Source organism: Gigantopelta aegis, chromosome 10 (genome assembly GCF_016097555.1).
Source record: "Gigantopelta aegis isolate Gae_Host chromosome 10, Gae_host_genome, whole genome shotgun sequence".
Taxonomy (NCBI): domain Eukaryota; kingdom Metazoa; phylum Mollusca; class Gastropoda; order Neomphalida; family Peltospiridae; genus Gigantopelta; species Gigantopelta aegis.
Window position 1 is genome coordinate 76,617,553 of NC_054708.1, and position 10,942 is coordinate 76,628,494.

The 10,942-nt window shown below is 41.8% G+C and overlaps 1 long non-coding RNA gene across 1 annotated transcript; it reads right to left on the reverse strand.

Annotated features, from left to right (window-relative positions):
* Positions 1–239: 239 nt before the first annotated feature.
* On the reverse strand, positions 240–9,394 carry LOC121382813. Its single transcript, XR_005959223.1, has 3 exons — positions 9,333–9,394; positions 6,389–6,517; positions 240–635 (listed from the first exon to the last, which is right to left on the reverse strand). It is a non-coding gene; the product is annotated as an uncharacterized LOC121382813 (long non-coding RNA).
* Positions 9,395–10,942: the final 1,548 nt, after the last annotated feature.

Here is a 10,942-nt window from a genome sequence, read left to right on the forward strand (position 1 = left end):
TACATAATAGTCATTAGACGACAATAAAGGTAACCTAAATCCATTTTAGGGCAAACTGCTATCGCCCTGCCATTAAAGTGTAATTCCACACGCTAACATGTCCTGTTAATGACTTTGCGGTGAAATGGATGTCGTCTTGTAAAACAGTGACCACTTTTATTGTATACAGTCGAGGGTGAATGAAGAGAACTTGAGGAACACCTATTCATATAAAGAATAATTAAGTGTGAAGTATTTGATGTAAGGCCTACATGCGATTCTCTGGCAACTGAACATCATGTGACAGGCTCTGAAATAGGCGGTCTAGCAATTCGGCGCTTTATTACAAAACGACATTGTTAATAGTTTATTTCAAACCACATCCGTGTCTATCGCTAAAAGTAAAATGTGTCGCTGAATTTCGAAGCTTATAACTTTTAGTAATTCTACAGTTTATTTTGTATACATGCAATAATTTTTATTTTTATTCAAATTAAATTTGCTCATAAGACGCAGAAGTAGAAGTTAAAGCTAATGGTGAAGACACAAAAACAGATTTTAACTTTTACATAGGATAGTTATGCAGATTTCTCTATATAGTGCTGACAGTTAAAGTCGGCAGCTTGCATATTCAATTCAACATCTGAAGCACTCTCCTGTAAAGAAGAAACAGAAAACATATATCTTAGTGTCATATCTAACGTAAAATAATAATAATAATAACAACAATAAATTTTAATAATAATAATAATAAAATGTAAAAATCAAATCAATTTTTTAAAGGGCACTTTTTTGTAATTTAGGAAGATAGAAGAAGCAGCTGCATTACCACCCCACCCCCACCCCCACCCCCACCCTCAATCCTCCTACGAGTTTTCTGACATTTCCTGAAAATGCATCATGAAAAAAACCCATAAAAAAACAACGGCTCCATTAAAACAAAATATTATTATATTTTTTAGCAATAGATTTACTTTAAAACCGTTATTGGTCGAAATATTAACCTAGGTACCTTGAGGTTTCAATAACTTGTGTATTAAGTAATATGTTCTTACTTGTTATTTACATGCCATACAACTGACGTTGTTATATATACTACTCAAAAGAATTTAAGGGTCAAAATTTTATAACCAAATAAGTTTCAGAGTGTATTAGATTGATGATGTAAACTACACCAAAAATTTAATTTATTGTTCCATATTTACAAAAAAAAACAAATAAACGTCACTGTATACAAGAAAGTCACATGACATGCTGTCAAAGTTGAAGGTTGTCAAACATGGATTTTACACATTAGAACATTCGTTTAATAGTGTGTGAATCCAGCCCTGGCGCGAATACACTCGACACATCGTTGCCTCATGCTGTTGATCAGACGTCTGAAGAACTCTTGGGGAATGGCCTGCCACTCTTACGTAATACATGTGTACTGGTTATAATAGTGGAAGACGCAAGTAACATAATTGAATTTTCGTGATACTATAATAAAATGCTGCTAAACAAACGAATATCCGCGTGTCTTAGTTCAAGTTTAACTTCACGTTCAGAGCAAGCCGTTATATCACACGCCTGTCATGGGCTCAAATTGTGCTTATTGCCAGCTCTTCCGTCCAGGTCAGGAAAGGGTTGGGAGAGCGAGAAAAAGTGTGTTTTGTTTAACAATAGCACTAGAGCACATTGATTAATTAATCATCGACTATTGCATGTCAAACATTTGGTAATTCTGACACGTAATCATCAGAGGAAACCTGCTACATTTTTCCTAATGCAGCAAGGTAACTTTTATATACACTTTCCCACAGATAGGAAATCACATACCACGGCCTTTGACCAGTTGTGGTGCACTGGTTGGAACGAGAAAAAACATAATCAGTTAAATGGATCCACCGAAGTGGTTCGGTCCTGCGACGTAAGCACCTCAGGCGAGCACTCACCCGACTGTGCTAAATCTCGCCCCGGGAGAGGGAGACGGCAGGATCGCACCTACAAGCAGGTGCAAGAGAACAGAGGCTGCTTGACCGGGTCGGAGGTATGGGAGGAGGGTGTCTACTGGTGTGGACTTTGCCATGCTTCCCTAATGCCTGGTTCACATTTGCCCCGGGCGCCGTGCGATAAATGGGTCTACGATTTTCCCTACGATTTTTGAGGCATCGTAGGTGGCTACGGGCTACGGCGTATGTGTTCACATTGTGTACGAGCATCGTGCGATTTCTTGTACGGGCCCTCGGGGGCAGGCCGGGGCAAAGCCGTACAGAGGCTGCGCGGAGATTGTACGGAAATCGTGCAATTTCAGTGCAGTTGCCGTGCAGTCTCCATAGCCTCCGCACGGAAATCATACGGAGCCCGTGAGGCTTCCGTGCAGAGGCTGCGCGGAGATGGTGCAGTGACCGTGCAGCCGCCGTGCCCCAGCTCCAGCCACTCAGCAGTACGACTCTCAGTCCGGTTACTTCTCACAGTTGCAGACCCTTATGCCCCTGCTGCAGGCCCTGCAGCAGCCCATGTCCCAGTCGTTCGTACCACAGCCCTACAGACGCACCTCCGCTGGTACCACAGCGAGTATCATCTCTCAGGCATACTCGGCCATCAATCAAGAAGACACAACGACCCACCTCAACCTCATGGACTTCTTAGCCAGCAACACCTCTCTCACCAGGGACCTGCAGAGTTCAACTGATGCCGGTGGCCAAGACGCAGACGACCGTTCGACAGCCTCTATCCCAGGCATGACCATGAACATGGATAGTGTTGCCAAGGATAGTACCAGTGACAAGTAGTGACAGTGACTCTCAGTGGATATTCTCTCATCATATAGACAGTGGATATTTGTATTTGCATAATATTGTCGCTCATGTTTGAAACTAATGCATGTATGGTGACTACTTTTTGGCATGGTTTTGATGATGTGATGATGTGATATTGTGATGAGTAAAATAAAATGATATGAAAAGTCCATTTGAGCACTGTCTATGAAATGTATACACAAAGAGTTCATATCCATATGAAACTAATGCATGTATGGTGACTATTTGTTGGCATGGTTTTGATGATGTGATGATGTGATATTGTGATGAGTAAATTTATTTACATCTTAGCATATCAGAACAAAAAAGAACTGAAGAATCAATACAAGTTATTATGAACATGTGTATTGATACTTCAGAAAACTGAAACATTAAAGGTATTAACATGTGGAATTTTAACAATGTTTAATTAGCTTACTACTTTACTGAACTATTTGTTGATAACCATTATGCCGCACACAATATAATCAACAGTAGATCACTCTTTATCATGTTAATATTCCAGCCAGGCACGTATGGCTAGAGTGATATATTGGAAGATGAAGCTGTTTAGTCTATCTGCTATTGACCATTTTCACATATTCAGTAGAATCACATACTAAACAAGTACAATGCATAAAACTGTCTATGAAATGTATACACAAAGAGTTCATATCCATATGAGCACTACCCGGGACACAGTTCAGTAGTTATAGTTGAGTGCTGCCTCTTGCCAGGGAACGCTTCCTGCCCCGCTGTTGTAGTAGTACTTGACTTGGGTCCTCAGCACCTTTACAACACGGGTCTCTCTGGGGCCTCGCCGGGCTTCTTCGACCTCGGCCATGATGGCACCATCCCTCAAGGCACCTGGCACGATGCCGCTGTCTCCGTCCTCTTGGTCGAGGTCTGCGTTCTGCAGCGCGGGGTACCTCAACCTCATGATCTGGTGTAGAATGACGCAGGCCCTGGTGATGGAGATGGCGTTCTTGGGCATGACAGCCAGGGTTGTCAGGAGGCACTGGAAACGGGCAGGCAGGATGCCGAAGGCGTTCTCGACCACTCTGCACGCACGGGAGGTCCGGTAATTGAAGATTCTCTCGTCGTGGGTCAGGTACCGATGGGGGTAGGGCTTCATCATGCTGGGCCGCATCGCGAAGGCATCGTCCCCCACGAGGATATATGGAGTGTCCTGGTCATCATGAGGCAGAGGGTCAGGGTCTGGCATCCCCAGTGTCCCGACATCTATCTTCCGCTTCAGGCTGCACCCGTTGAACACCCCGGCGTCTGACATGGAACCCTGGGCGTCAACGTTCACCCACAGGAATTTGTACTCCGTGTCCACCACACATAAGAGAACGATCGAAAAGAAGCCTTTGTAGTTGTAATAGGCGCTGCCGGACTTCTTGGGCTTCTTGATACGGATGTGCTTGCCATCAATGGCGCCCAGGCAATGGTGGTAGTTCCACCGTCTGGAGAAGGCCCTGGCTACCTCCCGCCAGCCATCTGCAGTCGTCGGCATCGCCAGCACCTCATCTTTGTACTCAGCACACCTCGGGAACCAGCACGGATATGGTGTTGTAGGCCACTCTGAAGCTGAGCGCCAAACTGTGGTAGGAGTCACCGATGGCAAGGAACCTCAGCGTGATAGCCAGCCTCAGGCCGGCAGGCAAACCTGGACGGCAGTCTTGGTGCTTTCTAATTCTGGGGGTCAGTCTGTCTACTATCTCCCGGAACATGGGTGGCTCGATTCTGAGGTAGGCTTTGAAGTCCCCGTGCGACTCCTGCATCAACTCCTGCATCAGTGTGTCGTAGTGTTCTAGGGTGACACGTCTCAGCAGCCACGACTTCACCCACACCGTCCTCTCCTTGCGCCCCTGTCGGGCCTGCTGCTATTCCAGGACGGCCAGGGCTGCAATGATCGCCTGCTCCCTTGTTCTGTTCTGCCTCAACTGCAACCGAAGGTACGCCACTCTGACCCTGAGGGGTGGTATCAGCGGCATCTTCTTCTTCTTTGACTTCTTTGACTTCTTTGACTCCTCTGAAGAACTGAGACGAGTGATAAGGAACTGCTGGAGATGACCAATATATACCCATCTGAAAAATGTTTGGCCCATCTCAAGACTGCTGCACGGCCATGGTGCGGCCGCTGTTAGGTTGCCGCGGGATGACTGCTCAATATCCACGCGATTTCACGGTTACTGCACGGGCAGCGAGCGGCAACTTTGCGATAGTGGTGCGAGGGCCGTGCGATTGTCCCAAGAGCCTACAATCTCCGTACGATTTTTTTTCCCCCAATGTCCACCTAAAATCTTGCGTTTTCTGCACGATCAGAGCGCGGCCTCCGCACGGTGCCCGTGCGGGTATTGTACAATGCCACCTATGACATGTCTACGGGCTACGGGCTTACGATTTTTTCAAATTTGTATAACTTCTCGCTAAACAAAATCGTAGAGACCGCGGCGCCCGTGAATCCGTACGAAAATCTCACGGCCACCTCCTGCCTCCGCACGGAGGCCGCACGGAAAGGGGGATACGGGCAGGATACAGGCTCCATAGACCCATCGCAGGCCAAATGTGAATTAGGCATTAGGGATTATTGTCTAAATGAGTAGTTTTGCGCGTGAAATAATGACGGTTCCCGCGAAACATAAAGTTTATACATATAGCTATATGCCTACAAAAATGATAACCAAATAATTCAATTTACTAGTAGAAATTTTTATTATTTTAGGAGGGAAACTTGAGAGTGTTTCATACGCATTAACTAGTGACCTCACTGATTTATACGTATACATTCAACATACTACGTACTTTTCCATAATTATTTACAAACAACTGGCAAAGAAATAAAGATGGTGACCATGCTATATTTAGCCACAAATTATTAGGGAAACCCTCTTGTCGTCGAGTACAAGACTTTAACATTATTACTATTGAGTTAATTATGGAAAGATCATGCTTGGGATAGATTAATGTGAAGTTATTTATTACAAATTAATGAGAACATAACAAAATATTGTACTTTCAGCTTTGACAGGCACGGCGGAGCAGACGGATGGAGATGGGTAATAACTCTGAATCTAAAATGTTATTGGCAGTACATCTTAAGGCAGAGGTGAATTTTACATGTAGAATGCAGGAAATTGCATCTCAGGACATCTAGTTGTCATGCCCCCAAACCAGTTAGAAACGGTTATTTTCGCCCTCGATCTCAGTCACACACACACACACACACACACACACACACACACACACATATATATATATCAGGGCCGTACCCTGACCAAAATCCATGGGGGGGCACTAAATTTTATAAATAATTTTTAACATACTATAAAGATTAAACATTTCTATGCTATTACTGGAGATATATAAAATTAAAAAAAAAGGACAAGATTCTCAGGGGGGCAGCTGCCCCCCCCCCCCCCCCCCCCGGAGGGTACGGCCCTGTATATATATATATATATATATATATATATATATATATATATATATATATATATACACACACATACACACACATATATATATACACATACACATACACACACACACACACACACACACGCTTAATGGTTGGAACGGTGTTGTTGTTGGCACTTATAAGTCCCGTGCTGTAGTTAACTCACCTTATGTTTTATATAGGACGAAAGCGCATCAAACAATACAAGCACAGTTGTAATGTAAATCACTCGAAGTTTGGCGTGCACATACAGGAAGTTGATAGTTTGTGCTGGCACCCACACAATGACATTGGTCTGAAATGTCAATAAATAAATTATAGTGTATTAATCTTTCCATTGATTTTAAACTTACAAAGTGTTCAAAATAGAATATTTCCACCGAACATAATTTTATCATATCTATAAAACATTGTTACGTGTCTATGACTATAAAATTGTTACCTGTCTATAAAACAGTTTTACAATATGACAGTATTGTTATAGTAACTAAATAGAAGACAAGATGGTGGGTTGTTTGGGGTTTTTACTTTTCTTCGTTGTATATATATTATAATCAATTTGTGCAATTCATAAATTATTCAGTGTTTATATGAAATGTCTAAAAATTAGGTCCAAGCATTACATAAAATGACTGAACTGTTATGTAAACAAAAATAAGAATATGCATGTCACTAAGTGTTTATTTCTATGTATATTTCCCATTAGATGCAATGAGAAACTTTAGGTTAAACAAAGTCATTTTGTTTCAGAAGAATACGTCTCATACCTGGAAATACTATAATACATTATGTGTTATAATGTTATACATACGGTAATAATACATGTTATAATTATTAAAATTTCTTTAGTTTAAATATTTTATATTCTAGAAAACAATGTATAGTTTATAAGTTATTAAAGTGTGTCAAACATGGAAATAGTGAAATATAACATATTTTATATTACACATACAATATAAGGTTTAAAAACAATTTGTGTTTTAGGGAACGTTTCAGAAAAAAATAAAAATAGGTAAGGCTTAAACAGTTGTATGTTTCTGGGAAAGTTTCGAAAATAGTATAGTCCTGCAGCAAAGTCTGAACAAGAGCGCCGGGCTCGGTGGCGCAGTAGTTAAGCCATCGGACTACAGGCTGGTAGGTACATGGTTCGCAGCTCAGTACCGGCTATTACCTAAGCGAGTTCTTAAAGGCGCAATGGGTAGGTGTAAGGCCACTGCACCCTCTTTACTCTCACTAACCACTAACCAACTAACACCTAACCTACTGTCCTGGACAGACAGCCTAGACAGCTGAGATGTGTGCCAGGACAGCGTACTTGAACATTAATTGGATATAAGCACGAAAATAAGTTAAAATGAAAAGGAGCCTTAATGTTTTAGTAACCGTGGCCGGATGTACAACATTTGTCACTATGGCTGACGTTACTCTCTGGGGTCTGATGTTCATGAAAATATAAGATGACATTTTGATGACAAGTTGGTACGAACAAGATGACGGCCGTTTTTTATAATGGCCGTCAGTTAATCATAAAACTGTATATCTTCAGAACAACAGCACTTAGAATTGTTATCTTGGTGTCAAAATTGATGTTTATGGGCTCAACGAGTTCATTAACTCTGTGGGTAAAGCTATCAGATATTAGGTTGATAAAAATTCAAAAATGGCTGACTAAAAGGGCGGGAATTTTGGTATTAAAATCTAAACATATTTGTAATATGACTTAGAAAAAGCAAATTGTATGTCAAATGTTAGGTTTTGATTGTCGATAAGTTTAGTTAGCATGTGTTGAAATTACTAAAATAAAATTGTAAATAATTGTATAAAAATAAATCAAGATAACGGACATGCACTATTAATCAAGTGGTTCCCCAGTAAGAACGTGTTGTCATTATACAACTATTAGCATCGACAAACACCTAATAGCATAGGACTGAATAAAAGAAAATCCGAATGGATGAATTCGTGAGTGAGTGAGTGTGCGTGGGAGTGAGTGAGTGTGCTTGTGTGTGTGTGCAAAATTCGAGCACAAAAAACCGTGAGGGTAGTTTACAAAACGACCTCACTGTGTAGTACATACTACTGTCCTCAGATTCCCTCTCGACTGACACAACTATTTTTGGTGGATCTACACATGCAAAAGAAATCATCTGGAACATCCTTTGAATATATTGCCCTACACATGCATGCTGCTGCGCAAGGGTGTCCAATGTGAAGACACGAGCACTTTGAAGCACATGAAAAGGCCCGACACTGGGATGTTCAGCAATTTGGAATCAATTAAAGCAGTCTGTGTCATCAGTTTGTGTAAACTGTACCCGTCAGGGGCGGGACGTAGCCCAGTGGTACAGCGCTCGCTCGATGTGGGATCGATCCCCGCCGGTGGGCCCATTGGGCTATTTCTCGTTCCAGCCAGTGCATCATGGCAGGTATATTAAAGGCCGTGGTATGTACTACCCTGTCTGTGGGATGGTGCATATAAAAGATCCCTTTTTGCTAATCGAAAAGAGTAGCCCATGAAGTGGCGACAGCGGGTTTCCTCTCTCATTATCTGTGTGGTTCTTCACCATATGTTTGATGCTATATATCCGTAACTAAAATGTGTTGGGTGCGTCGTAAATAAAACATTTCTTTCTGTACTCATCAAGAGTTTTCTCGAAATCAAACTTAGATAGGATCGTGAGTTTCTCCACTGGTGAGTGTGTGTCTGTGGTGGTGGGGTTGGGGAGCGGGGAATGTTGGTTCTGTGGTCAATCGCATCCCAGGTGGGGTCTCTAGTATTAGGTAACATCTCGCTTCTTATTACATGTTAAAGCGTTTGTTTTGTTTAGCAACGCCACTAGAGCACCTTAATTAATCATCGGCCATCAGATGTCAAACATTTGGTCATTCTGACACGTAGCCTTGAAATGAAACCCCTTATATTTTCCACAAACAGCAAGGAGCAATCTATATGCACTTGCTACGCCCTTTGGTACACCAGTCATTGAGCACTGGTTGGATCGACAAAAAAACCGGTGGGTCTCCCAGGGTGATTTGATCCTACGACCTAAGCACCTCTACCGACTGAGCCAAATTTCGCTCTTTCTTGTTACAATGAAGATGGTCCTTACCCCGTATATCATCAGATACTTGTCCTTCAGTTCTGACCAACACTCTAGAACTGACTGTCCTTCCATTAAACCAGTCCCTTAAATAAATAAACAAGAGCACACTGAAGAAATCTAACATTTACATGTAGTTTTAATAAAACAATTTAGAAACAACTTAAACTACAACAAATAAAAACTAAACAAAACAAAATAAAACCCAGTATTAATTGACTACCTGAGTGCAACCATAAGTGTGTGCATGCGTGTATGCGTGAATTATGGGTGGGCGAGTGTGTGGATCTGTGAATGTATGAATGAGTCAGTGATAAGCAACAAATATCAGCTGGCTGAGTACAACCACGTGTGTGCATGCTTGCGTGCGTGAATTGTGAATGTATTATGGAGTGACTGAGTGGTGAACTAATATCTCAATGTACCTGTGATAAATACTGCACACATGGGCGCCGAAAACAACTGATCTGCCAGGAGTTTCCGTATAACAGTGGACAGGGCACTTCCAGTCAGGGCCTTGTCGAGGAATCGGTAGAAGTGATGCACCGGGAAACCTATAACCAGTCCAATGGCAGACATCTTACCTGAAACATTTAACAGTTAATTAATACAGCTACGACGGCGACGATGAGGATGGTGGTGGTGATGATTACGATGACGATAATGATTATGGTGGTGGTGGTGGTGGTGGTGATAATGGTGAAGGTGGTGAAGATGATAATGCTGATGATCATAACGATGATAACCATTAGCATAATCATCATAATAATTATTGACATGTACATAGCATATCAACGATGCTGTTATCATTAGTATAATAATAGCTTTCATTACAATGATAAATAGCACATAGCAGCCTTTGATACAACAAGGCGGCGGGACGTATTCCAGTGGTAAAGCGCTCGCTTGATGCGCGGTCGGCCTAGAATCGATCTCCGTCGGTGGGCCCATTGGGCTATTTCTCGTTCCAACCAGTGCACCACGACTGGTATATTAAAGGCCGTCGTATGTGCTGTCCGGACTGTGGGAAAGTGTATATAACAGATCCCTTGCTACTAATGGAAAAAGGTTTCCTCTGATGACTATATGTCAAAATTACACAATGTGTGACATCCAATAGCCGATGATTAATCAATTAATATGCTCTAGTGGTGTCGTTAAACAAAAACAAACCTTTCAAATACAATAGTAGGTAATCAGCAGCATGTCGACAAAGCCGTGTATTTCACACATGTGGCTCAAAATGTTTTGTAAGTTAGTTACGTCCTACCACAACCCGTCATGGTGTCACACGTTATTATCGTGTTTGAATGTGAGTTCTCAAGTTCCAGTATTTATTAAAATAAATAAATAAATTAAATAAATAAATAAATAATGTTTTTAATAATTCGGTCGCACTTTTCGAAATAAGTATTCGGTAATACTTAAATCAAAGAGAGAGAGAGAGAGAGAGAGAGAGAGAGAGAGAGAGAGAGAGAGAGAGAGAGAGAGAGAGAGAGAGAGAGAGAGAGAGAGAGAGAGAGATTTTATATATTGAGACAAACGGACACACAGTGATATATTCATACGTTCATACATACACACACACACATACATACATACATACATACATACATACA